Source organism: Ochotona curzoniae, unplaced genomic scaffold (genome assembly GCF_017591425.1).
Source record: "Ochotona curzoniae isolate NIBS_2020 unplaced genomic scaffold, NIBS_Ocur_1.0 scaffold_4701, whole genome shotgun sequence".
Classification (NCBI taxonomy): Eukaryota; Metazoa; Chordata; class Mammalia; order Lagomorpha; family Ochotonidae; genus Ochotona; species Ochotona curzoniae.
In genome coordinates, this window is record NW_024467122.1 from 10,930,751 (window position 1) to 10,957,933 (window position 27,183).

Below are 27,183 nucleotides of genomic sequence, written 5' to 3' on the forward strand. Positions count from 1 at the left end.
GGCAGCTGGCTGTGCAGGTCCCAGCTCCACTTGCCTCCCAGGGATGCGCCAGCTTGTGCCCAGCCCAGGGCACAACTCTGTTAGGTCACCTCAGCCAGGACAGACAGCTGCAGGCAGTGCCATTTGGGACCCTGCCCACAGCTTGAACTCTCTGGCTGAATTGCATGCCCTGGCGCGGGGCTGGGCTTCGGGCTGTCCTGAGCCCAGCCCAGGTGCCAGGGCTCCCTGAAAACGGATGCCTACACCTACACGGGTGGCTTCAAGCCACACCACAAGAGTTGGCCTGTTGTCCAGCCCCGTGACTATTCCTCATCTCTCTAAGCTGTCCAGGATTGTGGTGTGCCACGACCCGCAGAGGAACGTGTGTGTGCAGGGCAGAACCTGAGCTGCTGGAAGCGGTGTGTGCTCGCAGCCTGTTCTTGGGTAGCTCAGCACAGACACTGATGCCATGTTGTTAGGCGTGAGACGAGGGTTGTGAAGAGCCCTCCCTGAGTAAAGCCCCTGGAACCAATGTTCTCATGCCAACACTGTGCCCACTGTGCCACTGCTTGCTTGTGCTGCCAGGAATCCGCCAGGATGTGGGCAACAGGGGCAGGAAAGAGAGCTACACTATCACATAGTGTCTTTCAGCAGGGCCATGTGGGCCAATGGCACCTGTGGGTCTGGGGTCCAAGCGGCCAAGAGGTCCCCAGCCAAGCCAAGTGGGCGGGGCTTGTCCCACCCAGCACGCAGCCTGCCTGGACACCCTCAGCTGCAGCATGGGGACCACACCCCACCCAGGGCCAGTGCACTCAGAAGCGGCTCATGCTGCTCTTCACACCCACCCGCCCACCTCTGCCTGTCCCACAGATGATGTCACCACCGGAAGCCCCCATCCCTTCCACTCTCCTGCACTCCAGGGCGACTTTCCAGACCACAGAGCCCATGAAATGCTGCTGCTGCCCACCCTGTTGCCAAAAAGACATCTCTGGGACTTGCCATGGTAAGCCAATCCACCTGTTCCCTGGAGGTGGGAGGGCACATCTTGTGCCGCCTGCTCTGCTGCTGTTCCTTGCACTGGGTCAATGATGAGATCCCATACTGAAGAAAGGTGATGACTTAAAAAAAAGTCATGCTCAATAGGATTACGCTGAGGCCCAGCACAGTCCCAGTGCGACCAGAGGACCCTGGGGACCTCAGATGTCTTCTCGGGAAAAACCAAGCACACTGGGGACATGGAGGCCCCCAAACAGGCCAAGACTCAGTCCCCAGTCTCGAGCAGTTGCTCAGGCAATGTGAAGCTAGGCTTGTTCCTGCTGGGCTTGCTGTGTGTTCCCCAAGGTGCAGGAACAAGGATACACTGCCAGGCTCTCCCTTGAGCTTCTCTCGTGCCCTTGTGTCTTCCAGTGAGACGAGCTGCCCCAGGGGACCATGGCACCGCAGGTGGCAGGTGAGTGTGCCGTGGGTTCAAGAAGTCTCTGGACAGAATGTGTGGGTCACACGAATTGAGGCAGGGCAGTGCAGTGGAGCCTCAGAGGCACAGGAAGGCAGCCTGGGGCAGGGCTCCCATGCAGAAGATGGGACCCTTTGTTCTCGGAGGCTCTGAAGCTTCGCCTCACACCCTGGTCAGCTGCAGGAGTCAGGCTCCTTATGCAAATGCTCAAGAAGTGGCACTCGACAGGTGTGCATGCAGTGGCCAAGGGCTTGCCTTTCAGTGTTGGTGCAAGAGTGCAGATGTGGCCGACGATGCATCCGAGAAAAGCTGTGCATCAGGTTGGGTTGGAGGTGTGTGTCATGGATCACACACACAGTGGCACAGAGGCAGCACTAGTGAGGCAGCTGGCTGTGCAGGTCCCAGCTCCACTTGCTTCCCAGGGATGCGCCAGCTTGTGGCCGGCCCAGGACATCACTCTCTTAGGTCACCTCAGCCAGGACAGACAGCTGCAGGCAGTGCCATTTGGGACCCTGCCCACAGCTTGAACTCTCTGGCTGAATTGCATGCCCTGGTGCGTGGCTGGGCTTCGGGCTGTCCTTAGCCTAGCCCAGGTGCCAGGGCTCCCTGAAAACGGATGCCTACACCTACACGGGTGGCTTCAAGCCACACCACAAGAGTTGGCCTGTTGTCCAGCCCCGTGACTATTCCTCATCTCTCTAAGCTGTCCAGGATTGTGGTGTGCCACGACCTGCAGAGGAACGTGTGTGTGCAGGGCAGAACCTGAGCTGCTGGAAGCGGTGTGTGCTCGCAGCCTGTTCTTGGGTAGCTCAGCACAGACACTGATGCCATGTTGTTAGGCGTGAGACGAGGGTTGTGAAGAGCCCTCCCTGAGTAAAGCCCCTGGAACCAATGTTCTCATGCCAACACTGTGCCCACTGTGCCACTGCTTGCTTGTGCTGCCAGGAATCCACCAGGATGTGGGCAACAGGGGCAGGAAAGAGAGCTACACTATCACATAGTGCCTTTCAGCAGGGCCATGTGGGCCATTGGCACCTGTGGGTCTGGGGTCCAAGCGGCCAAGAGGTCCCCAGCCAAGCCAAGTGGGCGGGGCTTGTCCCACCCAGCACGCAGCCTGCCTGGACACCCTCAGCTGCAGCATGGGGACCACACCCCACCCGGGACCAGTGCACTCAGAAGCGGTTCATGCTGCTCTTCACACCCACCCGCCCACATCTGCCTGTCCCACAGATGATGTCACCACCGGAAGCCCCCGTCCCTTCCACTCTCCTGCACTCCAGGGCGACTTTCCAGATCACAGAGCCCATGAAACGCTGCTTCTGCTGCCCACCCTGTTGCCAAAAAGACATCTCTGGGACTTGCCATGGTAAGCCAATCCACCTGTTCCCTGGAGGTGGGAGGGCACATCTTGTGCCGCCTGCTCTGCTGCTGTTCCTTGCACTGGGTCAATGATGAGATCCCATACTGAAGAAAGGTGATGACTTAAAAAAAAGTCATGCTCAATAGGATTACGCTGAGGCCCAGCACAGTCCCAGTGCGACCAGAGGACCCTGGGGGCACCACACATCTGAACAATTTCACAACAATATGCCTCAAAGGACCCACATATGGCCATATACTTGCCTTTTAAACACTCAGTTATTCAACTGCAGCTAATTTGGCACTCGTATTTTTCAGCAATATCCAGTGAATTAAATATCATTATGTCAAAACATTCTTATATCAAGACTCTGAGAGAAAAAAATACGTACTTTTGTAATCCCTTCCACTAGGTTGTAAATCCAAGTTTCAGCCTTCGATGCAAGCCATTCTGAAAATATATAGGAAACAATCTATCAACTTTATAATTAAATTATTTTAGGTAGGCAAACTAAAATTTGAACTGCATGACTCCACGAATATCCACAGCAGTACTTCAACACAACAAAAAATTTCCTCATTCAGCATTTGGCAACATTCTCAATGTAGTCCAAACCTGTTGGCCAACTGTCTCCACAAAACAGGAAATAAATCCTCTTAAATCTCTTTGGAGGCCTTACTGAATTTACCAAAGTCCCCAAATTTTGAAAGTTTTGATTTTTTTTTATTTTGCTTGTCTTAGGAACTATGATTGCTAAAAGTATCTTACACAAGATATTTTTATTATTGTTAGTATGACACAATATTAATTATGGTTAGTTTCAAAGGTCATGTGGATATCACCACTGCATTGGGAGGGAGGTGTTTTGTCTAGTGTTAATTGTATTACCTGAAGATGTCACAAAAGAAGGCTCAGATTCCCACAGGTTTGGGCAAGTGCTTTGCTTTGATGTAGGCTGAACTGTAATACCCCAGAGGAGTGCTTCTGATAAAGGTTGCTTAGGCAGAGTTGAGCCCCAAAAGATGGAGTTGGGGAATGTGCAGAGTGCAGCATGAGTAGGAGATAGCACTATATCAGATGATATGAGGGGGTTGGAAATGAATCCAGACAGTTATCTGTTGGAAGTAAACAGTTCTCCTAGCTTTCCCAGCAAGCAAGTGAATAGTCTCCCTATCTTTCCCAGCAACAAAGTTAGTAAAAATGGCAGCCAAATATTAGCCCTAAGACCCACACAGAGTTGCACAGACACTGGGACTTAGGTCTCAGAGACTCCTGTTTAATGCCCAGTCAGGGAGATGCTGTACCTCTTCTTGAGTGTCCCAGATCAGAGCATCTGTAGCTTGGTTACATTCATGTTATTTGCTTTTGACTTGCCCTATACAATGGCTGTCACTCCTGGACCATGTTTTTAGGATTCAGAATGAAATGAGCCCTGGCATGGGGCAGGAGTAGAAACAGGAGCAGTAAGGCTTCATGAGACATAGGGTTCAGGGGGAACCAGTAGCACCACATGCCCTCTGTTTACTGCAGGGGCTTTTCAATGCCTGGGCATTTGGATTGGCAGTATACAGGCACTGAGGTTCAGTGCAGAGGTGAGGGTCAGGATGTGTAGGAGCTCAGGCCATGGACTACAAATAGTGAAGGAATTGTGGTCTGGGGAAGTGGGACACAACTGAATGTAAAGATGCCTGTGGTCACAGGCATGCACAGATGTTCCAGTCTGATTATAATCTGGGGTATGCTAACCTCTTACTTCAGTGCCCATGTCAGGCCTACCACAGGGTGGTGCCTGGTAACTCCCTTGTATGTGGTTTCCCCAATTCCAATCTCAAGGATAGATGTTCCCAGAACCTATAGCTGGGCTTCAGCCTGACTGAAGCCCAACTTGGAGATCAGGGCTCTTTCTGACAGGCCTCTGCTCCTCCAGGAGCCCTTAAGCTCAACAGGAAAATGAGTAATGGTCCATTATGATGACTGCAGCTGATTTTTGCAAGTGTTCTGAATCCAGTGGTCAGAGACCACATGAGGAATTTGTGTGAGCACAGGACAGCCTGATATACTGGGATCCAGGGTAGATACAGAGGCTAGACCTGCTCATTATGTATCTAAGAATACTTTGGGAAGTGCCCATTGTGAAAATGTGTCTTCAGAATCTGGCCTGAACCTGAGGGCTCAGGTCGTTGAATGTTATGACACATTGCTAGGTAGTCCCTGGGCATTAGAGGAGCTTCCATGAGTGTATCTGCTGAAACTAATCTTTGGGGCAAATGTACACCTGCACTTGCTTGTTCTGCCAAGGTCTCTGCCAAGAAAACTAGTGTGCAGGGCAGGACTGAGAGATGAGTCCAGCCCATTACAGCAGAGAGATGCAGCTTGAGAGAATCTCTGTGGTCCCAGGGACCAGCAAGCACAGATTCATTCACAAAGTGAGTGGAGCTTTTATGACCTGCCATGACAGCAGGGATGACTACCCTGCAAGCCTGATTGGGCTGGTGGTACATAAGTACACCTGGATTCAGTTTACCCCAAGATCAATTCTTCTGTCTGTTTACACTTGTCTCCTCCCTGTCACATAAACGATGCTACTAGAGGGTGCCTCTGTGGGTTCCAATGCCTTGGAGACTGTTCTCCAACATCTCCTTGGCCCACTGGCAAAAGAGACATCTGAGACCACCAATGGTAAGCCAATTCATTGTCCCTTGGAGCTGGGACTGCATTTTAGGGTTCGTAGATTTGAGTCAGTGGTGAGAACTCATACTGTCTCAAAGAGATATGATGGCTTAAAATTCATGCTCAATAAGATTATGCTGAGGTCCAGCCTAGTGACAGTGACACAAGATGATTCTGGCATCCTCCTGAACTTTCCAAAACAGGAGACCTTAGGTAGAAGAGACCTGTAGCTTCTACAGGGCAGAGCATAATCTCCGTTTTTGAATGGAAGCTCAGGCAGTACATGCCCGATCTCCATTCTCAATGGACTTGGTGTGAACACCCTATTGACCAGGGACCAAAACCATGATGGGTGCTCTTGCCTCAGTTTGTTCACTGGGTCTTTCAGCAAGAGGAGCAGTTTGGAGGAGTGCCCAGGAACTCCAGATACCACATGGGTACATTTCAGGGGTCATGACTACTGTGTCCAGATGCAAGAGAGCTGATCAGGTTCACTGAAGCCAGCACGATGGACAGACATACAAAGCCACATTAAGGTATTGTTGTTCAGTGCTCCTAGATTAGTTGTATACTTCCAGGTTCTGAGGACTTGAGCACCTTGCCTGAAGTCTTGGCCTGGTTCATGGACACGTACAAGAACATAAAATCTCCAGAGAGATAGTTTACATGGAACAATGCCACCTGTTGTCCTGTGGCTGTGGCTACAGGGGATTTGGATCACCTTGCTGGTGTGGCAGGACATGGGACACTGGGGATGCCCTTGGAGACCTTGGGCATCTCAAGGAGAATGAGACCTTGAACCATACTGAACAAGGAAGGAGATATGGCAGGATAGCTGGCGCTGCAAGTGTCAGCCAACATAGGAGCTTCAGGTATGTTGGAAAGCTCTGGAGCCTGAATCACAAGGATGGCCTCATCTGTTCTAGTCAGGGAGATGCTTATGTCTAAATTAAATGTTACTGGCCAGGTAACATGCAGGCCCTGCCACACATGCCCATTGCCTTTTAGCATCCCCAGGCTGCATGGATGGACTTTCAACTGAGTTGAGCCTAGCAAGGAATCAGTATTTTCTCTGGGCTTCCTGTTTCCCTATGGGAGGCCTCTGGAGCCTCATGAAAGGAGTAGGCCAGATTGAAGACCCATACCCATTCCAGAGGTTGGGGATATGACTGAGAATAAGGGATGAAGCAAAATGGGAAAAAACAAAGCTTCAAGGCTTCAGTCTGAGCTCCTGGGATCCAGTATGTGCTTATACCCTGGGCTTGGGCACAGAGACCCTTCATGGGGAAGCCCTATTGGTATGCCCAGAGACCTGTAAGTCATCCTTTGGTATTTCTCATGCAACTAATCATGTGGATTCAAGGATAGATCAAAGTCAACACGTGCAGCCCCAAAACTTGATGTCATGACTAGCAAGGAAAAGTGAGGGTAGCTCTTTACGCCACAGTGACACAAATGGAGTGGAGCTTTATGACTTGAGAAACAGTAGGCCCAAAGTTAATCAATGAGGTAGGCAGAGCTTTTGTAACCTACCAGTGCAACAGAACTGGCTACCCAGTAATTCTCACCTGGGATAACTGGGTGGAAGCATGGCAGGAGTCCGTGTAAGGTGAGGCTGCTCCTGCTACCTGCTTATATCCCTTCTCCTCCATTTCCCACACATGAAGCCACTAAAGAAAGTTAGTGGCATGAGTTAAATGCCTGGAGTCAAAGGCTGTTGTCATGACTCCAATGACACATGAGGTGGTGTTGCTAACCTCATTTAAGAATATTTCTGGCACTGCCTGTGGTAAGTCAGTCCATCCTAGATCTAGGTGTGAGACATGGCACCTGAAGTTGTCTATGACAGGTTTGTAAATTGGGTCAGTGATGAGAACTCATACTGTCTTGAAGAGAGATTATGACTTAAAAATCATGCTCAAAAGGATTACATTGAGGCCAAGTTTAGTGATAGTTCTACTAAAGGACTCTGGAAGCCCATACATAAATTACAGGGCAGGAATCCTGGAGAGGATACTGCATAACAGAATGAAATTTCCAGGCTCAATCAGACACTTGGAGTAGAATGTGCCCAGACATTTTCCTCTGTGGGCTTGGTGTGAATTCATGCTGGGTATAACATATTGGGGCTTACTCCTTAGTTCCTCTAATACTTCTGTGTTTTAATGAGATGAGCTTCCAAGCAGAGCGCCCTGGCACCACAGTTTCCAAGTTAATTGGGGGGATGGTTCATGAATCCTATGTATGGGAGCAGGGGCCTGTGTAGTTTACCCATAGTAATACAAAAAGTCACCCTCTGTTTCTGCTGCTGCACAAACTGAGCCTTTTGGGCTTTGTATGCCTGTATAAAGCACTGTTCTTTGTGGGGCCCAAGCCAAGAATGCAATTCTTCTTGGGGGAAGGTTCAGCTAGACTGAGGCAAACACTTGTGTGGGCTGTGGGATCTCTGAGTTGCGTTATCAGTGTGGATAGTGTGTGGACATTAGGGATCAGGACGCTGTGAAAAGATGGGTCTCAGAATGGGTAGAAGGCCTGAACTGTGGACCACACTGAAACAGGGATGGTGGTATGGGGCAGTGGCTTGTAGGTGCTGACAAGCCTGAGAAATTCAGGTGAATTGAGGGGATGCTGGTGCATATGTAGCATAGGGACTCATTGGCTTTTGTCTTCTCATAAGAATGCCAGCCCCAAATTAAATGTTTTAGGCCAAAGAAACTATAATGCCATACAAGGTAAGTCCCTTATCTGATACTTATCAGGCTCAAGGGCTTTCTTTGGCTGGCAACATGGTTGGGCTTCAGTCTCATCTGAGCTTTGCAAAAATTCCAGGAGCCCCATATGGACCCAGCTCCACTAGTCTAAAGGAAGACAAATGAAGAGCGTACCACCTTGGGGTGCCCATAAGCAACCTTGGGAGGTATGATAGACCATGACAAGAAGCAACCATGGAAAACATCTCTGGGCATAGGGCATAGATTTAGTTAGCCTCTTAGTAGCCTTAATTGTGTGGCCACAGCTATGGGGATACTATAGATCAGGCTTCTTTTCTATGGCCTTGGAATCAGGTTGCAAAAATAGACCCAAACCTTAGACCACACTTCGCAGGTGCCAAGCAGCCTTACATCTTCCTGTGGCTTGGGGGCCATTGGAGCCTGCGTCATAGGAATGATATGATGAGAGCCTGATCAAGGATAAGCTGACCCCTGGTTTAAGTACTATAGGCCAGGACAAGATGGTCTCACGCATACCCTTACCCATGTCTTAACCCTGTGTTACGAAACCCTGGTGTTTTTGTGACAAATGGCTGAACTTTGGATGAGTTGAGCTCATAAATGATACCAAGGCCCTTCCTGGGCTTTGACACCTGACCTTCCACCGAGCCTCTGAGCCTCATGTGTGAACCAACATGAATATCCAGACCCATTCCAATGCCTTGGAATGTGTCAGAATAACAAGCGCAGCAAAATGGAAAAAAAAAAAAGAAGAGTCTTGTAAGGGATAGACTGAGCTTCCAGGATCCACACAGATTTAAACTATGCATACAAGCCCTTAAAAGCAATGACATATTGGTAGACTATGAGACCAATGTGTGCATCTTATATAACCAATTCTCTGAGTCCAAGACCATGTCAGTTCTTCAGTGTCCAGTTCTGGTCCTCACCAAAATCTTGGTGTCTAGGTCAGGAAGGAGAGGTAAAGCGAACCCCTTGCTTCAGGGTCATAATTCTCAGTGGAACTTCTCTGACCCCAGCACCAAGAGACCGAGAATTTTGAGAACAAGACGTTGAAATTTTACTAACCAGTCACAAACAGAACTGGCCTCAAGGACTACTGACCTGGCCAGTTCATGAGCAGATGATGCCTGCCCCTTTCAAAATAGAGATATCTAAGACTGTCCATGGTAAGCCAATGTATATGGGTCCTGGATGTTGAACAGTATACACATGGGTGACCATAGTAAAGTTCGTGGGGTTGGGTCAATGATGAGAACTCATACTGAAGAGAGATGATGACTTAAAAATCATGCTTGAAAGGATTACACTGAGATTTAGCCTAGTGACAGTACTTCAAGAAGATCTTGAGGTCTCCAAGTCTTTCCAGGGCAGAAAGCACTAGGGACAGGATTACTTGAGGACTCCCAGGTCAGGACCCTGGCTTGAGTGGAAGCTCTGAAAGATTGCCCCCAAGCCTCTCCTCCTTGGGCCTGATGGTGTGAGTTCCCTGAGGCTGAAGGTCGAGATAATGCTGGAAGAGGGGTTTGGCAGGGCATTTGGCTCTGTAGGTGCCAAGTTTAATGATAGCTTCACCTGGGTGTGGAAACATCGAATCTGGTTCACAGGCACACATCCTTCTGAGGAAGAATCAGGGAGATCACGGCCCATGACAAAAGTAAGTGCCACAGGACATCTGCAGCTTGATGCCATTCATGCACCTTGTCCATGGTTTTCTCTTTCAAGTGGCTGTCATTCCTAAACTGTGTGTCTGGCATTTAGACTCACCTATATCTTGCAAGGATGGACCTGGTTGCGTACTTTTCTATGTGCCTTCCCCAATCCCCAAGGAAGCAGTGGCCCATGGCCTGATGCCTCTATTACTTCTTTGGGATGAGTTTAAGATAGTGACGGGCAGACACCTTGGGAGTGATGTGGCTACAGAAAGCCAAGCCTGAGCTATTGGAATAGTTGTGTAAATAGTCTTGATCTAGGAGCCCAGACGAGAAGCCAATATTATATTGGCAGACCCAGCACAGTGGCCTCCTTTATTGTGAGTCTTTATTCAGTTGTTCTGAGGCCAAGAGCTTTCCAGCACTGTCTAGTTCAGATCCCTGACTCAACCATGGAGGAAAGTCGAGGTGTGGATAACCCATTGAAGCAGGATGACATGGTCCTCAAGGGCATCTCTGGCCTCAGGTCCAGTAGGCTCAGAAGTTCAAGGCGGTAGCAAAGCATAAAGGACCCCACCACACCAACAACGCTAGCTACCTTGGAAGCATCAATTGGCCCAAAGTGACAAAATCATACTAGGAGCCTGTGTACCTGGAGCCTGGATCCTGCTATCTGTTTACTCAAGACTCTCCTCCTGTGCAACAGATGTTGATATTAGAGGAGGCTCCCATGGCTTCTACTACATTGTAGGGAAGAGCTGTGAACCACATCCCAGAGGTCCATGAGACAGTGTTGGTAGCCCTATTGGCGAAGATTTCCAGGACTACCTGTGATAAGCATTTCTATGTAGCACCCAGAAGTGGTACAACACGCCTTTGGGAAAGCATGGTGGAGTTTCTAGGGTTGGGTCAGTGATGAGACTCATTCTAACGAGAGGTATGATTTTAAAATCCTGCTCTATAGAAGTACGTTGAGCCCCAGTTTGTGTTAGTGTTTCAAGAACCCAAGATTCCTACATGCTTGCAGGAGACTCTGGAGACAGGAGTTTTGGAGGATTCCCAAGAGAGGATGTAATCCCATTGGCTTGAGCGCTGCTCCAGCAGAACTTACCCAAGGTCCTTAATCCTTTGACTTTGAGTGAACTACCCAATTCCAAAGTCAAAGACCATGCTGAGGTCTGCCTTCCCAGCTCCTTTCTTCCCCTTGTGTATTTCAGTGATACAAGATTCTCAGTGGTGTACCCTAGCATCCTGAGTACCAAGTGAGTCCATGACCAGAATCATAAAGACTATGATTGTAGTAGGACATTGTATGGGTCACCAGAAGCCAGCCTGGGGTATCAACCTATGGAGCCACTAGCAGTCAGTGTCAGGCAAGGCTCCTTAGTGATAAGTGTCTCTTTGGACTCTGATGTTCAGGAACACATCGCCTGAAGGCCTGACCTGGGGAAAGATCTAAGTTAAGAAGGACAAGTCTTTTTGATTAAGTCTGCCTGTGAAGTATGTAGTGCCATTCTGCTGTCAACTGTAGGATCTCTGATTTGTCTTGATGGTTTGTCTGGATGTTGTGAAAGATCAATGAAGAGGCATGAAATAGATCAGGTATTTAGCCCAGACTATGGACCACAACAAGGCAAAGGGGTGGGATGGATACAGCAAGATATGTAGATGCTGGGAAGCCAAGGATCTTCCTATGGTTGTAGGAACATTGAGGCCTATGTGACAGAGATGTGCCATTCTGGTCATAGTCATAGGTGTGCCCCAAACCTACTGTCTGTTCACACCTATCCTCCTCCCTGTCACACAGATGATGTCACCAGAGGAATGCTTGTAGGTTCCACTGCCCCAGGACATGCACTGTGTTCAAATCCACAGTGGTCTATGAGCTGATCTTGCCTGCACCATTGACAAATGAGACATGCAGGAATGCCCATGGCAAATCAATTCTCTCAGACCCTGCAGGTGGTGCATTGTGTCTTAAGGTTCCCATGCCAGGGTTTCTGGTGTTGGATCAATGATGAGACCTTTTACTGTCTTGAAGAGAGATGGTGGCTTAAAAATTGCATCCAACAGGGTTAGACTGAGGCCCAACGTAGTGAATGTACAGCGAAAGAACCCAAAGTCACCACATGCCTTCCAGGTAAGCGTTCCCTCGTGACAGGAAACCTGGAGACCCCCAGGCTAGGATGAAGTGCCAAAATTAAATATCTACTTGGTAGGATGCACTAAAACTCCTTATCCTAGACTTGTGTTTGCCTATGACTGAGGGCCGTGGACACACTGTAGACTACAGATGCCCTAATCAATTCCTCTCCTCCCTTTCTGTCTTTCATTGAGCTGAGCTGCCTGTTTGGACTTTCTGTAGCCCTAAGTTACAGGTAAATGCATGACGTAGGTCATGAGGACTGTATGCACAGGACCAAGAGGACTGAGCTGTGTCCCTTGAGACTTTGATGCCCAGGACTCTTTGCTTGCAGGGCTGGTTTAGTGCAGTATCTGTGCCAGGAATACACAAGCTTCTGAGGGAGGGTTAACATGGGGCTAGTGCAATCACTCAACTTGTATGTGCTGCAGGGACTTTCGGTTACCTTGTAAGTGTGTCCAGAAGTATACACACTGGGGATCAGGCCTCTGCGGGAATCAAACAAATGCAGGTAGAGAGATCTGGTGGGACAACTGGATCTGTAGATACTGGGTAGCCTTTGAGTTTCACTTGGATAGTGCAGACACCAGAGGCTACCATACAGCTGCCAACATGGTCAGTGCCCTTATAGGGTGGTTTCAATCCCTGACTTGAGTGTCTCAGGGCAATCTAGCCATATGCCTGGACTTCAGACTGAGCCCAGTAAGATTGTTAGGCTCCTGCTTCTACAGGGAAGCCTCACAGGACTCACAGGAATACTACACTGAGGTGCAATCTGATGCCCATGCTAAATCTTTTGGATGAGTCTGAGATCATGGTAAGCATAAACTATAATGGAAATGTATGAAGGAAGCTACAACCTAAACTCCAGAAATATAGTGTATGCATGAGATCAAGATCTGGGCACCAAGGCTACTGAGAGCAATGTCCTGTTCCTCAGCTCAGGGCTCAAGGAGGAATTCTTGGTGTGTCTTCTGCAACAGGTCTTCTCTGCAAGGCAGTGTGCACATTTGATTTTTCAACCAGAGTCCTGCTAGGATATTGGTGTTAAAGAAAGGAAAGTGAAGAATGGGCAGCCTTTGGAGCAAGACAGTGAAGCTGAAGGAAGACTCTCTTGCCTGGCAAAGACCCAGAGACTCAAGGAAAGATAAGTGGAGCTCTGCAAGTGGTTATGCCAACAGAGTTGGCAGCTTGGTGAGGCTTAACTGTGTCAATCAGGTGAAAACATGCCTGATGTCAGTGTATCCTAAACTTGTTGTTCATTCACATACTTCTCTCTCCTCATCACACAGATGATGCCAGCCCCTTGGGTTCCACTGCACCAAGTGCAAGGGCCATGTTCATGACCTAAGTGGCTCATGAACTGATGGTGCCACCCTGATGATGAAAGAGATGCCTGGAATTGCTCATGATAAGATAATCCATCTGGGTAATGGAGGAGGGATGATGAACTTTGAAGTACCAGTAGCAAGGTTCCTGGTATTGGGTCAATTATGAGACGTCATTCTGAAAAGAGGTGATGACTTAAAAATCATACTCTGTAGAGTACATGAGGCCTAGCCTAGTGACAGTGCTGCAAGAAGACCCAGATCAACACATGCTTTACAGGGAGGAAACTCTGGGAAAAGGAGACCTCCCAGGAGGCCAATATGCAGTCTCCAGGTTGAGAAGCTGCTCAGGCAAAACACATCTCTGTTCCTCCTTGGATTGATGTCTGTTTCATGAAGTCTAGGATCAAAGAAATTCTAGAGGTTCCCTCTTAAGCTCCTCTAATTCCCATATGTCTTTCAGTAAAACAAGCCCCAATGCAGGGCACCCCGGCACTCCTGTCCCAGGTAAGTGCTCCTATGTGAGCTGTTCACTTTGGGACTCTAAGACCCAGAATGTCTTATCTGAAGTGTTGGCCTGGTGCAGAGAGTAATCCAAGAACATCAAAGCTTCCTGAGGAAGGGTTCACATGGTGCCAGTATTGCTACTTGGCTTATGTGGATCTCAGGGGTTCTAGATAACCTTGTAGCTGTGACAACAAGTGTGGGGACAATGAGGATCAAGCTTTTGTGTGACAGTGGGGATTAGTTGGGTAGGAATCCTAGACTGGAGTTCACATTGAGGCAGAGAGGGAGACCTGGCAGGGTAATCAGCTGTGCAGGTGCCAACAGCCTGGGAGCTTCTCATGGGTTGTAGGAATATTGGAACCTAGATCACAGGGACATCCAGATCAGTGTCCATTCAGGGGGATTATGTCCCCTAATCTGCCCAGATCAGGGGATTATGCTCACTGGCTGCATAGTGGGGCTTCAGATTGAGTTGAACCCAGCAAGAAGCAATGGCCTTTTTTAGTCTGAGCTCTGCTCCTCCACAGGAGGCCTTAAAGCTCCATGTGAGGAATGAGCCTTGCTCAGACCCAATAGCTGTTCCCTATCTATGGAATGTGTCCAGGACTGCAGTATGCAGTAATAGTTTAGGGAATGTATGTGCCTGGGACACAGCCTGAATTCGCAGGTTATAGTGAGTACACACAGACTGGGCCTGGTTACGCACGAAAAATAATGCTTTGTTAGTAGACACAGGGTCCTACAGGGGACTTTTTAGCTGTCTCAAGTAATAGATCCTCTGGGGCCAAGGCTGTTCCAGCCCTTGCTAACCTAGCCTCTATACCTTCAGGGATCTTGGTGTCAGAGGCGGGATGGTGATATGAAGGTAGTCCCTAACAATAGGGCTATGAGACCAGAGGGGAGCTCTCCATCACCTTGGAATCATGGAAGACGTGACTGGAGTTTACCCAACCCACAATTCCAACATGGCTGGCTGCACAAGAAGTTTTACCTGGGCTGATGATTAAGAGCAGGCCCATCGTTAGTGTACGCTGCTGCTAATCCTGTTTCTGCTTTTTGTTCACATTCATCTGCTCCCTTTTCCACAGATGATGGCACTAGAGAAAGCCCCATGGATTTGACTATTACCAAGGCCCCAATAGCCCACAAGCTAGTATTCCCAAATATGTTTCAGAAGGAAGTTTTGGATTGGTAAGACAACCCTCGGGGTCCTGGAGGTGGGATGGTGTACCTGGGAGTTCCTGTGGCTGATTCCTGGTATGGGGTCAATGATGAGAACTCATACTGTCTTGAAGAGAGATGATGGCTTGAAAAGCAGGCTGAGTAGGATTACATCAAACCCAAGTCTAGCAACCATGCTGAAAGAGGACACTGGATGTCCATGTGGTTGTCCAGACAGGGTACTCCAGGGGAAGGAGACTTGAAGGTCTCCAGACCATGACCCAGTCACCAGACTGGAATATCTATTAAGCAGAATCTCCTTGAATTCCTTCCTCTTTGGGTTTGATGTATGCCCCACACACTCCAGGAATGAGAGGAGGGAGCTGGGGCTATTGTTCTCAGCCCCATGTCCCCTATGTCTTTCTCCACCCTGTTGTCCTGAGTGCATAGCTGTGGTCATGAGGTATATGTAGAGATAGTAGATAAAGCTTTCCATGCTTGCCAAGACAATAGGTTTGGCTGCCTGGGTAGCCTCACATGGGCAACAGTGGAAAGTACATCTGGAAACAGTGTGCCCTGCTCCTGCTCCCCTTGTCTGATCACAGCCTTCCCATCCATATACCACAGATGATGTCTCCAAAGAAAATCCTATTGATTCCAAGAACCCAGAAAATAACAACTGTGGTATAGGGTTCAGAGGAAAATGAGCTGGTGCTGACAGCCCTGTTGGCAAAAGACACATCCAGAACTGAATATGGTAAACCAGTTCATCTGGGCCCTAGAAGTGTGATAGTGTATCTTGGTGTGTCCACAGAAAGATTCCTGATTTTGTGTTGATGATGAGAACTCATACTGTCTCAAAGAGAGAATGACTTAAAAACCACACTAAAACAGGGATATTGGGCAGCTTTGGAGCTTGCCACAGTCATGGGTACCCTGGAGCCGAGTCACAGGGACATTCCATGTGATGCCAAATGATAGTCCCACTCTTAATTAATCATTCCTAAAGGGCAGTGCCAGGCATACCTGTTGTCCTGGGTTTGCACCGAGCAGGGAATGATCTCTGTGTCTGTGCTTTTTACTAATTTTGATCCAACAAGAATATCAGACACCCTGAGGGTCTACACTGTCACTCCTCCATGTGGGATCTTAAGGCTCCACAGGAAGCGTGAGCCATGGTTCAGCCTAATATCCTTATAAAGTCCTTGGTATGTGTCTGTCACCATGGTGGGCATTGACCATGGGAGAAGCATGTCACTGGAGTGCACATCATGAGCTAGCACAATTTAATCTGAAGCAGGAAACCTGGGCCATTGTGGGTAAACTGTTGCAGGCCCAGGGCCCACAGGGCCATTCACAGGAGCAACAGGTGAAACTAATCCTCTCTCTGAGTCTGAAGCCATTCTCATACCTGCTTCCCACAAAAAAAAATTATTTGAGGTAAGTAGAAGAATTGGGGGTAGCTCTTTACAAAAACACAACCCTTTCTAACCCATCCTCTCTGGCCTGGGACCAACATAGCAAAGAGTTCGCAGATGAATTGGGCAGAACTTGAATGACCCACTTCCCAAGAGGTATGGTAGCCACAGAAGACTCATCTGGGCCAAAAGCTGACTGCATACATGGAGACAGGATACAGTGGCCTGAGACTGCTCCCACTGTCTGTTCACACCACTCCCCATCACTATTCCACAGGTGATGTTGCCAATAGAAGCCTCCTTATGTTCCAATGATGGGTACAAGAGCTTTGGTCATGGCCTCAAAGGCAGATGCAGAGGTCCTGCTAGTGCTGTTTGAAAAGTGGATACCTGAGTCTGCCTGTGGAAATCCAATTTATCTGAGACCTGGAGGTAGGATTCTTGGGATTGGGTCAATGATGAGAACTCATACTGTTTTTTTTTTTTTCCATTGGAAAGGCGGATATACAGAGAGGAGAGACAGAGAGGAAGATCTTCCGTCCGATGATTCACTCCCCAAGTGAGCGCAACGGGCCGATACTATGCCGGTCCAAAGCCAGGAGCCTCTTCCGGGTCTCCCACGCAGGTGCAGGGTCCCAAAGCCTTGGGCCGTCCTCGACTGTTTTCCCAGGCCACAGGCAGGGAGCTGGAAGGGAAGCGGGGCTGCTGGGTTTAGAACCGGCGCCCATATGGGATCCCGGGCGTGCAAGGCGAGGACCTTTAACCACTTGCGCCACCGCGCCGGGCCCGAGAACTCATACTGTTTTGGAGACAGATGATGACTGAAGAATTATATTCAATAGGATTACAATGAGGCTCGGTCTAGTAACAATACTGTACAAGGAGTCCAAGTCCCAATGTGTCTTCCAGGGAAGGTAACCCTGGAGATGGTAGACCTGCATCATCACAAGACAGGCTATCACTCACAGGCTCAAGTAGCTGCTTTGCCAGGATATGTTCAAACTCATTCCTCCTTGGACTTGGTGTGTACTCTCTGCTATTCAAAGGCCAAGATAACCTTGGGTACTCCATCCTCAGCTTCTCTCATCCCTTGTGTTCCAGTGTCTGCCAGGCCACTCGGGTGCAACAGATCCAAAGTGAGTTTATGTTGGGGTTCATGAGAACATTGCACAGAAATTTTTGACAAGTCATCTGAAGCTAGCTAAAGCTTTGGACCCACAGAGCCATTGAAAGGCAACCCTAGACCTTATTCCTGCATAATCTTTTGGACTTTAAGACCCAGGATGAATTGCCTGAATATTTACCTGGCATAGCGGCTGCTCCAGGAAATGAAAGTCTTTCTAAAGGCATGTTCACAGAAAACTAGGACTACCACATGACCTGTGTTACTGGTGATGGCTCTGGGATTCTTTCTAGTTTGGCTGAAGTAAGAGAACACTAGGACTCAGGTAATGGCAGTGATCAAATTAGGTAGGAGAAATGGGCCATGAGCCATAATAATGCAAAGGCAGTGGTTTGGTGGGGCAGCCAGCTCTGAAGATTCTGAGAAGCCTAATAGCTTTGTGTTTGTCCCAAGCATGCTAGAACCTAGGCCAGGCATACCCACATCAGTGCTTACTGGGACAGGGCCAGCTCCTGACTCAGAACACCTGTAGGATAATGCTAGGTGTGTTGCTTCCCAGAATTTGCCTGTTCTAGTAGCTGTCATTCACAGACCATATGGCTGGACTTTGGATTCAGTTGGACCCAGAAAGCATACTAGAGCCCCTTCTGCTCCTCAATGGAAGACTTTAAGGCCACATAGGTAGAGTGATCCAAGTTCATCCCTAATGTTTGTGCTCATCATAGGACTGTCCGAGATTGTAGCCAGCACTGTCCCTGGGAGGAATGTGTGCCCTTACGACATTGCCTGAGCTCTTGGGATCCAGTATGTGCAGATTACAGCAGTATGTTGGTAGGCCCAGGGCCCCACAGGGACCTCATTGGATACAATGTGTACAACTGGCCCTCTGAATTCAAGGCCATGTACGTGTTTGCTTGTCCAGTCTGTTTCTCCAAAATTAGAATGTTTGAGAAAGAAAGAGATAGGGGTAGTATACTATGAAAGGGAAATTGGCCAAAGGGTACCTCCTTGGCTGAAGAACAAACAGGCCAAAATGTTTAGAAGTAAAGTGAGAGGAACTTGCCCAACCTGCCAATATTATAAGTTGGAGTACCCAGGAAACCTGGACCCTATGGGGCAGATGTGTCCTGCTCCTGCTGCTTTTGTTTTGGTTATTTTCCATGGCTTTAAATATTTTTAGTTAATTTGTTGATTTTATTAATCCATGACACAGTTCCATAGGCTCTGTGATTTCCCTTCCAAACCACCCAAGCCCCCATATTATTACAATAGTATAGGCCTTCACAGTCAGTGAAATCTGTCATTCTGCTATTTAAGTGCATCCTGATTTTGTAGACATAGACAAATTACAAAGAGTCCAGCATCCTATTGTCAAGATACTTTCAACAATTTCTTTGGGAGTCCATATTTGGTTTACAAGTAGAGATGCGCACTGCATTGCATCTTCACATTTGTATGTGATAGTCTCTACTACACAGCTACTATACATCCCCCGAATGAAAAGCCATAAAGCAAAATCAACAGGTCATTCAGTAGTGTGTTATTTGATTTCATGTTGTAAATTTTCTGTTTTTACTCCTGCTACTAACACCCATTTCTTTGATGTATATCAGTAATGTCTCCAGAGGATTTCTATGAATTCCACTATCCCCAGGTCAATAGCTGTGAGTTAAAGCCTCAGAGACACATGAACTGTTGTTACCAGCCCTATTGGCAAATTAGATATTCATGACTGCCAATGATAAGCTGATCTATCTTGGCCATGGAGGTAGCTTTGGTCACCTTAGAGTGATCATGGCAGAGCTTCTGGTGTTGGGTCAATGGTGAGAACTCATACTGTCTCGAGAGATGATGACTTAAAATCATGCTAAGTAGAATTACACTGAGGCCCAGCTTAATAACAGTGCTACAGGAGATACCTAGTGACTTCATCTGCTTGTCTATGGAGAAGTCCCTGAGAATGGGAGACTTGGAGGCCTTTCAGAGTGTACATAGTCCTCGGGCTCAAGCAGCTGCTTGGGCAGGATTTACTTCAGTTCCTTCCGCCTGGGGCTTGGTGTGAGATTTCTACTGGCTGAAGGCTAAGCCATGCTGGGGACCCCATCCTTATCTCCTCTCATCCTCTTGTGTCTTTCACTGCAAACAGCTGTTCAACAGTACACCCTGTTGCCCCGGGCCCCAGGTGAGTGCATGGTGGGAGTCATAATGTCTGAGTACAGGAACAGGGATACTGAGAGGGTTACTAGAAGCCAAACTTAGGGGTGGAGCCACAGGAAGACAGCCTTGGGCAGTTCTCCTACAGATCAATTGAACTCTGAAGTTCTTAACACCTTGTTTGCTTTGGTCTAGTACAGGAGTTGTGCAAATAGAAGAAAGGGAGGGGGCTCTAGAAAAAGAATTCACATGGGGCCAGTGCAGCCACTCAGCCTATACAGACTGGAAGTGCTATGCTTGGTTTTGCCAGTGTGGCCATAAGTTTAGACACTGAAAATCATGATGTTTTGTTTTGCTTTTGTTGTTGTTGTTGTTTATTTTGTTGTGTTTTGTTTTGTTTGTAAAGGCTGGGAACACATTAAATAGGAGACTTGTGCAGTGAACTACACCAAAGCAGGTAGGAAAGTCTAAGGGGCACCCAGCTCTGCATATGCCAGGCCTCCTGGAATCTTTTTTTGGTCAGAGGTGCTCTGTATCCCCAGTCAGAGGGATGTTTCAGTCAGTGGCCAGTAACAGGGTATTGACCACTGATATACATGCCCCATGTCAGGGCATCTGAGTTTGGGCCCATCCAGTGACCCTAGTCACATGACTGAGCATCAGACTAGCTGACTCTGGCAAAGATATCAGGACCTCTCCCAGCCCCACACTATAGGTCCTCTTCAGGGGGCCTCCAGGACTTCACAGAAGGATGGGCCATGGTCAGCCCAATGACCATATCTTGATTTGGGGGAGTGTCTGTGAGCATAGTAGGCAATGAACACAGAAGGAATGTTATTTATAGCGCACCGCCAGAGATATTGACTGACTAGGCAAAAGCACCATTGGCACATGTGTATCCTGCTCCTACTGTTTGTTCACACCATTACCTTGCCTGTCCCAGTGATAATGCCACCACAGGAAATCCCTGTGAGTACCAGTGCCCCAGGGACAAGGGCTATGCTCAAAGCTTCAACAACACACAAGATTGTGCTGCCAGCCACACTGGCAAAGGAGACATCTAAGACTGTTTGTGCCAAGCCAATGCAATTGGACCTAGACGTATGAATCTGGGCCTGGGGTACCCAGGGCTGGGTTTCTGGTGTTGGGTCAATGAGACCTCAGACTGCCTCAAATGGAGATGATGTCTTAAAAATCATGTTCAACAGAATGATTCTGAGGCCCAGCCTAGTGACAGTGCTATAAGAGGACTCCGGGGTCCCCGTGTGCCTTACAAGGCAGGAGGCTCTGGGGACAGGAAAGCTGGAACCCCCAGGTCATGGCTTTGTCCCCACACTGGAGCAACTGCTCTGATAGGAAGTGTCCCAATCTGCTTTATCCTTGGGCATGGTATGAAATCTCTTGCTGAGGGAAGGCCAAGCTTAAAGTTCTCTCCTCAGCTCCTCTTGTTCTTTTATATCTTCCAGTGAGAGGTGCATCTGTGCAGAGCACCCCATACTGTCTTGAACAGAAATAATGTATTAAAAATCATGTTCATTGAACTCTGTTGCCCTGACTCCCTGTTAAGTGCATGATGGGGTCTTGAGACTTATGCAGAGGAGTAGGTACATGACTGATCAACTCAAGTCAGCCTGAGAGGTGGATGTCTGGGGCAACAGGAAAGCAGGGCTCCTGCATGAGTTGTGCATCTTTGGGTTCTGAAGCGCCAAACACCTTGCCTGACGCCATGGCTGGATATGAAGGCCAAGTCAGGAGCACTAAGTCATTCAGGAACACTAAGGCTTCCCTATAAGGAAGGATTTACATATGGCTAGAGTAACCACTCTGATTATGTGGACTGTGGGGTCTCTGAGAGTCATTGCCAATATAGCTGGATACAAGTAGACACTACAAATCATGTATCAGTATGTGGACATGATTCGGATTATTCAGGAATGCAGGATTGCAAAATATGCCAAGTCAAGGAATGATGCCTGACTGGGCAGTTGGTTCCAAAGAAGTCATGCAGCCAGGAAAATTCACATGTGTCACAGAAATGTGGAATCATAGGTTGTATGGATGTTCCCTCAGTGACCCAGCCATGGGGTGCCAATGCCTAATTATTTGCTCCAGGCCAGGGCACCTGCAAGGTGGTTACAGCCACGCCCCTTATCCTGATGGCTTGTCCCATCAGGAGACTGGTGTTCCAAGAACATATGGATGAGTTCAGATTTATTTAAGACCTTCAAGGTTGCCAGAACCACTTCTTAGCCTCTGCTCCCAATCCTCCATGAGACACCAAAACTCCATCAGGGAAGTGGACCAAGGTTAGTAAGATACACATACCCCATCTTTGAGATGTGTCCTTAGTGGATGCAACCATGGGGAGGGGGGAATTTTTGTTTGCAAGATGCAGCATGCACTCCCAGGATCCAGTCTGAGCATGTAGGATGTACCCGGGTTTCCAGACATAGATGGTGATATAGTGTGTTAGGCCCAGGATCCCACAGGGGGGCTTTTTGGATTCATTTAGTGTAACCAATTCTCTAGTTCCAAGAGAATGCCAGGGCTTACGTGTCCATCCTGGATCACCACAAGGATGTTGATTTGGGGGACAGGAAGGAGAGTCTGGGGACAGTCTTGCTGCAGAGCATCACAGTTCAATGTCGCCTTTCTGATCCCAAAACAACAGGCACATTGCTATGTGGGAACATGGGTGGGGCTTGCCACCAGCCATGCAAACAGAACTGACAAAACAAGAAGCCTCACCAAAGCCAATCATGAGGAAATACCCCTTGGATATGTGTAGCCTAAGCTTTCTCTTACTGTTTGCTCATACCTACTCCCTGTGCCAAATGTCACCATGAGTTCCACTGCTTTAGGGCAAGTGCTATCCTCAAGACCCCAGCTACACATGAGCTGCTGCCAGCCCATTGGTCTGAATTCTACAGGTGATAGGAGCATGTCTTGGGGTGCCTTAATAAGGTTTATTGTGTTGGGTCAATGATGAGAACTCATACCGTCTTAAGGAGAAATGATGACTTACAAATCACGCACAGTAGGATTACATTGAGACCCAACCTATTTACCATGCCTTCCAGAGCAGGAGATCCTGGGGACAGGAGATCAGGAAGTCAATAGTTTTGTACATAGTACACATGCTACAATGGTCCTCCAGCAGGGTGTGCCCCAAAGTCCTTCCTCCTTGGACTTGGTGTGTTCTTGCACTGGCTGAGGGTAAAGGTCACAGTAGTGCTGGGTCTCTTCTCAACTCAGTTTGTTTCCTTGTGTTTTTTAGTCACACAAGCTTTTTGGTAGGGCACCTTTTCACCCTGGGTGAAAGGTGAGAGAATGTCAGGAACCATGAAGACTGTGCCTGAGAGCAGTGTTTCTGTATGAGTTACGCAAAGCAAATGGAGCCACAAAAAGGCAGCCTTGGGCAGTGCCCCTTCATGAGTTGTGCCCCTTTGGGATCTAAGGCCTGGAGATTCCTGGACAAGATAGGCAAAGCTTTCCTTCTGTCAAAACCCATAGGGATTTCAGACCAGGAACATTATCCCCTGACCAACCAGGAAAAAGCACGCTTGTTGCCAGTGTATTCTAAGCCTACTGTCTTTTCACAACCTTTGTACTTCCGGTCCCACAGATGGTGTCACCAGAGGAAGCCACCATATGTCCCATTGCTCCAGAGCCAAGGGTTGTGGTCAAGATCTCAGTGACCTGTGACCTGGTAGCTCTAGCCCTTCTTACAAAAGAGACATTCAGAACTGCTCATGGTAAGCCAAACAAGCTGAGTCCTGGAGTGTATGGGCATATCTTGGGGTGCCTGGAATGTACAATGATGAGAACTCACACTGTCCTGAAGAGAGAAATAATGTTTGGGAAGCCTCACCTGAGCCACAATGAGCTGAGCTTAATATGATACCAACAATCTTTTCTGTGACTGGGATCCACTTCCCCATGAGAAGTGTTAAACTCCCATGAAAAGGGTGAGCCAAGGCTCGTCCCAATGACTAGCCCCACCACTGTGTCCTAGACTGAAGTAGACAGCAATCATGAAAGAAACGTGAGTTCTTGGAACAGAGTCTGAGCTCCTTGGATCAGGTGTACTATCAGGCTGGGCCTGGTTGTTCAGGCACAGATATAGATGCCATATTGGTAGGCCCAGACCCCTTGGGAGACTCTTGAAGTGCAAGTCACAGAATCAGTTATAAGGCCATGCCAGCATGTGTTTGTCTTGCCTGGTCCTTCACCAGGATCATGGTGTCAAGAACAGTGAGGCAACCAAATGCAGCCAATTGCACCAATAGGATGCCTCTCTGGGCTCAGGATGGAGAGGCCTAGAGGTTTGGGACAAAGTGGATGAAACCTGTGTGACCTACCTGGCACTGAGTCGATGATGAGACCCCATACTGTCTTGAAGAGTGATGATGACTTTAAAAATCATGCTCATTAAGATTATGCTGAAGCCCAGCCTAGTAACATTTTTGCAAGAGAACTCTGGGGTCCCCACATGCTTTTCTGGGGCAAAAATCACTGGAGACAGGCGGTCTGGAGGTCCCCAGGTGAAGCAGATACACTGCAGAATGCACCCAAGTTCCTTCCTCCTTAGATGTGATATGTCTTCCCCAGTGGCCAAAATCTGAGACCACTTTAGGAGCTACCTCTTAAGCATCTCTTGTTTCCCTATGTCTTTCAGTGATATTAGCTTCCCTGTAGAGCACCCTGGTGCCATAGGTCCTAGGTTATGGCATACTAGTTGTTATGAGATATGTATCTCTGAGCAAAGGTCATGGGTGGGTCAATGCAAGCCAGACAAAGTAGTGACTACAGGGCAATATAAAGGCAGCCTAGGGTAATGTTCCTCAATGAGCTGTGCATATTTGTGCTGTGTGGATGGAAATTCATCACTAAGGCATTGGTCTAGTTCAGAGGCTGAGTCAATAGAAAAATATTGTCTGATGGAGGGTCACATGTAGCCAGTCCCATCTCTCACCTGAGTGGGCTGTGGGGGCTCTGGGTTACCAAACCTATGTCAAGAAATCTGAAATTACTGGCGACCAGGCCTCTGTTGCAGGCAGGAATCAATGATGAGGCCTGGGCTATATACCATACCAAGGCAGGGATGGAGGTCTGTTGGAACATCTAGCTTTAGAGGTGTATGTTGCTTCATTTGGGTCATGGACACATTGGAGCCTAGGTGGCAGGATCACCCAGATTGGTACACAGTCAAGAAGTGACAACATCTCATGTAAGTGCCTAAGTTCAGTGTACCTTCAATGCTGTAACCAGCAAGCCTCTGCTTTTCAGATTGCCCTGATGAAAGCCCTTTATTCATGCCCATGTACCTGGTCTTCAGACTGATTGAGTCCAGCAAGCACACCAGGGTTCTTCATGGGACATGGCTTCTATTCCTCCACAGAAGGCCTAAAGGTTCCACAGGGAAAATGAGCCTTGCTATAGACTAATGACTATTTGTAACTTTAGAAATGATGTTGGTCAAGACTCAGTTGCTCATGAGCTGGTACTAAAAGCCCCATTAGGAAAGAAGGCTGGGATTACCTATGGTATGCCAATCTATCTAAGCAAAGGGGTTGTGGCAGCACAACTTGTGGTGCCTTTAGCAGTATTCTTAGGGTTGGCTTGATGATTAGAACGTAATGTCTCAGAGAAAAATTAACAACTTGAAAACCATGTTCAATAGGATTATACTGAGGCCCAGACTAATAACAGTGCTAAAAGAGGACAACAGGGTCTCCATTTGTCTTTTGGGGCAGGAAATCCTGTTGATAGAAGATCTGAAGATCATTAAAGATATGGGATACCCTGTTGTAGCAATGGGACACAGCCCGCTGGTACCTCTCTCGCCCCAACAAACCACACAAAAGGTTTTTGGAGGAAGTGAGAGGTTTTTTTTTTTTAATTATTGTTAATAACATTGTATTATGTGACACAGTTTTACAGGCACTGGGATTCCCCACACCCCTCCCATAACCCTCCCCTATTGGTGGATTCCTCCACCTTGTTGCATAATCACAGTTCAAGTTCAGTTGAGATTGCTACATTGCAAGCATATACCCAGCATAGAGTCCAGCATCTTATTGTACAGATAAGTTCAATGGCTTCTTGGGGAGACCTTCTCTGGTCTGAAGGTAGAGCTAAAAGAGTAAAATCCCAGTCAGTTAAAAGCCCCAACAAAATATCAGCAACAATATACAATGTAATGGAATTAATTGACATAGTATTGAGTAAACAATATGTTAAAAATAATGCAAGTTCAATTTTTCAAAACACATGGGTTGAGACAGTATCAATGGCAGGTTCAAAAAAATATATTACAGGTTAAATTAAGGCAAACATGTGGTATTAACCTTTTGGGATTGGCTCATTTCTCTTAGCATTATAGTTTCCAGTTGGGCCCATTTAGCCACAAAGAACTGCATTTTGGTTTTTTTTTTAGTAGCTGAGTAGTATTCCATGGAGTAGATGAACCAAAGCTTTCTTATCCATTCTTCTGCTAATGGGCATTTCGCTTGCTTCCATGCTTTTGCAATTACTGATTGTGCTGCTATGAACATAGGGGTGTTGTTGGTTTGTTGTGAAACAGGTGTTTTGGATATATTCCTAGGAGTGCTATTGCTGGATCATATAGTATGCAGATTTGGAGTTGTTTAGGTGTTCTCCACTCTACTTTCCATAAAGGGTGTGCCAACCTGCAGTCCCACAAGCAAATGAGTAGAGTTCCCTTTTCCCCACATCCTTACCAACAAGTCATTGGTGTTCTTTTTTATGTGAGCCAACATTACTGGCGTTAGGTGGTACCTCATTGATGTCTTAATTTGGATTTCCCTTATAGCCAGGGAATTTGAACACTTTTTCATTTTTGTTTGCCAGTTGGGCTTGTTCCTTTGTGAAATGTTTGCCCATTTCCTGTGCCCGTTTCTTGAGTGACTTGTTTGTTTTGGTGTCTTTGTTGTTTTGTAGTTCTTTGTATATTCTGGAGACTAGCCCTCTATCACCTACGTAGTGCACAAAGATCTTCTGCCATTCTGTGGGTTGCTTTTTTACTTTGTTGATTGTTTCCCTTGCTGTGCAGAAGCTTCTTAGTTTGATGTAATCTCATTTGTTTATTTTGGTCTTGATTGCTATTGCTTTTGGTGCTCTTCTTAGGAAGTCAGGACCTACTCCTAGAACTTGCAGGGTGTTTCCAACATTGTCTTCCAAGAGTTTCAAGGTTTCTGGATATAGGTTTAGGTCTTTTATCCATTTAGATTTGATCTTAGTGTATGGTGAAAGATGTGGGTCTATCTTCTTGTTTCGGCAGGCTATTAACCAGTTATCCCAACAGCATTTATTGAAGAGACCGTCCCATTTGCCTGGATGGTCATTTGTCTTTTTGTCAAAGATGATTTGGCTGTATCTGTGTGGGTTCCCTTCTGGTGTTTCTATTCTGTTCCATTGATCTTCTTCTCTATCTTTGTGCCAGTACCAGGCTGTTTTATAACCACTGCTCTATAGTATGTC

At 47.6% G+C, this 27,183-nt stretch overlaps 11 non-coding genes and 4 pseudogenes across 11 annotated transcripts; all 15 read left to right on the top strand.

Annotated features, from left to right (window-relative positions):
- The first annotated feature begins 1,058 nt into the window (after positions 1-1,058).
- LOC121149614 lies at positions 1,059-1,138 on the top strand. The gene has a single exon (XR_005882761.1). It is a non-coding gene; the product is annotated as a small nucleolar RNA SNORD115 (small nucleolar RNA).
- Positions 1,139-2,874: 1,736 nt separating this feature from the next.
- Positions 2,875-2,954, top strand: LOC121149615. The gene has a single exon (XR_005882762.1). It is a non-coding gene; the product is annotated as a small nucleolar RNA SNORD115 (small nucleolar RNA).
- Positions 2,955-5,527: 2,573 nt separating this feature from the next.
- LOC121149624 lies at positions 5,528-5,608 on the top strand. The gene has a single exon (XR_005882770.1). It is a non-coding gene; the product is annotated as a small nucleolar RNA SNORD115 (small nucleolar RNA).
- A 1,714-nt stretch (positions 5,609-7,322) lies between these two features.
- On the top strand, positions 7,323-7,403 carry LOC121149577. Its single transcript, XR_005882726.1, has one exon. It is a non-coding gene; the product is annotated as a small nucleolar RNA SNORD115 (small nucleolar RNA).
- Positions 7,404-9,436: 2,033 nt separating this feature from the next.
- LOC121149621 lies at positions 9,437-9,512 on the top strand (annotated as a pseudogene).
- Positions 9,513-10,752: 1,240 nt separating this feature from the next.
- LOC121149634 lies at positions 10,753-10,826 on the top strand (annotated as a pseudogene).
- A 1,028-nt stretch (positions 10,827-11,854) lies between these two features.
- LOC121149628 lies at positions 11,855-11,935 on the top strand. Its single transcript, XR_005882774.1, has one exon. It is a non-coding gene; the product is annotated as a small nucleolar RNA SNORD115 (small nucleolar RNA).
- A 1,538-nt stretch (positions 11,936-13,473) lies between these two features.
- On the top strand, positions 13,474-13,547 carry LOC121149631 (annotated as a pseudogene).
- Positions 13,548-15,086: 1,539 nt separating this feature from the next.
- On the top strand, positions 15,087-15,166 carry LOC121149626. Its single transcript, XR_005882772.1, has one exon. It is a non-coding gene; the product is annotated as a small nucleolar RNA SNORD115 (small nucleolar RNA).
- Positions 15,167-17,185: 2,019 nt separating this feature from the next.
- LOC121149630 lies at positions 17,186-17,261 on the top strand (annotated as a pseudogene).
- A 2,079-nt stretch (positions 17,262-19,340) lies between these two features.
- LOC121149623 lies at positions 19,341-19,417 on the top strand. Its single transcript, XR_005882769.1, has one exon. It is a non-coding gene; the product is annotated as a small nucleolar RNA SNORD115 (small nucleolar RNA).
- Positions 19,418-20,826: 1,409 nt separating this feature from the next.
- LOC121149627 lies at positions 20,827-20,904 on the top strand. The gene has a single exon (XR_005882773.1). It is a non-coding gene; the product is annotated as a small nucleolar RNA SNORD115 (small nucleolar RNA).
- Positions 20,905-22,656: 1,752 nt separating this feature from the next.
- Positions 22,657-22,737, top strand: LOC121149617. The gene has a single exon (XR_005882764.1). It is a non-coding gene; the product is annotated as a small nucleolar RNA SNORD115 (small nucleolar RNA).
- A 1,312-nt stretch (positions 22,738-24,049) lies between these two features.
- LOC121149619 lies at positions 24,050-24,131 on the top strand. Its single transcript, XR_005882766.1, has one exon. It is a non-coding gene; the product is annotated as a small nucleolar RNA SNORD115 (small nucleolar RNA).
- Positions 24,132-25,299: 1,168 nt separating this feature from the next.
- On the top strand, positions 25,300-25,379 carry LOC121149633. The gene has a single exon (XR_005882776.1). It is a non-coding gene; the product is annotated as a small nucleolar RNA SNORD115 (small nucleolar RNA).
- The last annotated feature ends 1,804 nt before the right edge of the window (positions 25,380-27,183 follow it).